A 3,484-nucleotide genomic window follows, 5' to 3' on the forward strand; every position below is an offset into this window, starting at 1 on the left:
AAATGTCGAAGGCCCGTATTGCACACGTTCCCGCTTCAGTCCATTTCGTTCAAGAGCCCAACTGTCTCACGCAAGCCAGCGTGTAGCTTTTGTCCCACTCTGCATGCATTTTTCTCTTTTATTCAACAGCACCCACTCCACTTATTGAGTTTTCTCTATTTTTTTTTGCCATAATGGATAAATCACCTTTGAATAAAAGACAAATCCAACAAAAATACATTTTTTCTTCTTTTTTTTTTAGCCTCCCACCTTTTTCGTTCAACCACCTCAATTATTGTAGCCTTTTCAAATCTTCAACCTTTTTTTTTTTTTTTTAAACACTTTGATCAAATAGAGCATAATTTCCTTTGAACTAACTTTGTCTTTAAATGTAGATTTCCACCAAAGTATTTTCTCAAACTGTAAAGGTAAATTCATGGTTTTTCAGGTTTAGAGTAGGAATGTTTTATGTAGTTAAAAGAATAAATAAAGGCTCATGTAAAATAAGGCTGAAGAGGATTGACTATGAAAATACACAATGCAAAGATGGCATGATAATCAAGACGGCTGGGAAAACTTTTGGTTATGATAAAAATTGCCTAGATCATTTCTCTAATATTTGGTATCAACTAGGATTTCGCCTTAATGATTCATCAACGGATTCTAGAGTAAAGCAAGATTAAACTTCCCTAACCCAGTTAAACCTCCATCAAAATCCAAATTATTCAAAAAATATAAATAATAAATAATAAAAATAAAAGAATAAAAGAAAATTCTATGAGCTACCTCCCATAAGCGCTTGTTTTAAAGTCTACAGTCAGACTTTTCAATCTTCCTTAATCGGGATCTCCAAGAGGAATAAGTGCACAGTTCATCTCCACTTCAATGCTAAGTGATGTATCCTGCTGCAAGGCTCGTTCTTGGTGATCGTCTAGTGCATCTTCTTGAAAAGCTTCTTCTACACATTGCTTAATTATATCTACCTTAAAACAAGTGCTTTGCACTTCTGGAATTCTCATGGCTTGGTAGATGTTGAACATAATCTCTTCCTTGTTCACTCTCAATGTTAACTCACCTTTTGAACATCAATTAAACCCCTTCCCGTAGCCAAGAATTAGTGAAATTTCTTCATCTTACTCTATATCTAACACCACAAAATCAGCAGGAAAAATAAATTTATCCACTTTTACCAATACATCTTCTATGATTCCACATGGATACTTGATGGATCGGTCTGCTAGTTGCAAAGAAATAGTTGTTTGTTTCATATCTTCAAGTCCTAATTTCCTGCAAACAGAAAGTGGCATAAAATTAATGCTAGCACCAAGATCACATAAAACTTTATCAAAAAATGAATTTCCAATAGTGAAAGGCAAAGTGAAACTCCTTGGATCTTTTAATTTTTGAGGTAATTTCTTTTGAAGAATAGCACTACATTCTTCAGAAAGTTTCATTGTTTCGAACTCTTTCAATCTTCTCTTCTTGGAAATGATGTCCTTCAAGAATTTGATATAGTTTGACATTTGTTCCAAGGCATTTGCAAAAGGAATATTTATGTGAATTTTCTTAAAAATATCCAAAAACTTGGAAAATTGCTTAACTAGTTTTTATTTTTGAAAACGTTGAGGATAAGGAAGTGGAGTAGAGAGAATAGGAGGATTGTCAGGAAATGAAATTGCTGGAGGCATGTCAGTCTCTCTTAGTGTATCATCATTTTCTTCTACTTTATTCTTAGTTTGGCCATTGTTTGTAGCTGTAGGGGTGGACTTTGTTTCCTTTGATAGTGACCTCTCAATTTCTCTTACACTCCTAAGTGTGATGGCTTTGCATTATTCCTTTGGATTCACTTCTGTGTTGGTAGGAAAATTTCCTCTTTGTTGGGCATTAATGGTTGTGGCTAGTTGCCCAATTTGCACTTCAATATTCTTTATAGCAGCTCCCATGTTGCTACAATGAGTCTCAATGTTGTCCAACCGTGAATCAGTCTTTTTAAACCTTGCATTTGTCTCCTCAACAAAGGAAATCATGGCATCCTCAAGTGACATCTTCTTCTCGCTTGGTTGACTATCAAATCGTGAAGAAGGTTGAGGTTGCAACACATTCTTTGTATTTTCATAAGACAAATTCTCATAATTTCGAAGCCCTGGATGGTAATAATTTGGCATAGAATTACCACGATAGTTGTAGTTCTGATTGTTGATGTATTGAACTTGTTCTTGACGCACTTTACTACTCAGAACTGTCATACTTGTAGCTGCAACATATTCTGCACTTTGTGGTATCATTTGGGTTGTCAAAACTAAAATCTGATGGGATAGAGTAGCAACTTGAGCTAAAAGGGCTGCTAATGGCTCCAATTCATGAATCCCAGCAACTTTCTTACCCATACTTCTTTCAGTTGGCCATTGATAGTTTGTTTGAGGCCATTTTTTCTAAAAAATAGGTAGCACCCTCAACTGTCTTTGACATCAAAGTTCCACCAGCAGCAACATCAACTATGGTTCGAGTTTGCCCATTTAACCCATTATAAAACATCTGAACTTGCAACCAATCCGGCAATCCATGTTGAGGGCAACGTCGAACAAGTCTTTATACCTTTCTCATGCTTCATAGAGTGACTCAAAATTATTTTGCTTGAATTGACCAATCTTACTCCTGAGTTGGGCTGTTCTTGTAGGTGGGAAGAATTTAGCAAGAAACTTTTCAGCCATGTCTTGCCAACTAGTGCTACTTCCCGGTTGTAGAGATTGAGCCAACCTCTTGCCTTATCCCTCAAAGAAAACGGAAATAATTTTAGTCTAATGGTATCTTCAGTAACACCATTGATCTTTATAGTGTCATTCACAACTAGCCATACATAATCCTTCACGGTGCGTGGCTGTGCATCATGTTGTCCATCAGCCATGGCTAATACTTTCTTTTTTCTTTGTAATCTAAGAGTTCTTTCAATCTCTGGATCAAAATGAGTAATGTCACGAGTTATAGCACGACACATCCAATGTCAAAAACACACCTGGAGAGGAAATAAAATAAAATAAAATAAAATTCTAAATTAAAACCAAGATTACTTTGTATCGATATTAGCAAAAATAAGAAGAAATCAATCCTAGGCAACGGCGCTAAAAACTTGATCGGTGCAAAACTGCAAGTGCACAATATCGTAGTTTTATAGTAAAATGATGAGAATAATATCGTGCTCAGGGATTGGTAACTTACTTTTGAAAAATATTGAAATTATACTAATCTCGACTTTATTTTAAAATGTCACTAAAATTTGTATAATTGCAAATTAAAATAAAATTAATTCAAAGAAAATACTCAAAGGAAAATAAAGATGTTGTACGAAGATCAAGTTAATGAGGAAGGAAACTTCTAGAAAATCGATTTCATCTAACCCCTCACTATGCTTTACTCATCTAACTAATTGAATTTGATTCTCTTTGTTTGTTAGCAAATCTCCACAAACATCCAAAAGCCTCTTTCGATAGTCAATTAGAAATTATTA

The 3,484-nt window shown here is 34.8% G+C and overlaps 1 non-coding gene across 1 annotated transcript; it reads left to right on the forward strand.

Moving 5' to 3' along the window:
* The first annotated feature begins 2,536 nt into the window (after window positions 1-2,536).
* On the forward strand, window positions 2,537-2,642 carry LOC118348821. The gene has a single exon (XR_004801828.1). It is a non-coding gene; the product is annotated as a small nucleolar RNA R71 (small nucleolar RNA).
* Window positions 2,643-3,484: the final 842 nt, after the last annotated feature.

The sequence above is a fragment of the Juglans regia genome, chromosome 6, assembly GCF_001411555.2.
Source record: "Juglans regia cultivar Chandler chromosome 6, Walnut 2.0, whole genome shotgun sequence".
In the NCBI taxonomy this organism is placed as follows: Eukaryota; Viridiplantae; Streptophyta; class Magnoliopsida; order Fagales; family Juglandaceae; genus Juglans; species Juglans regia.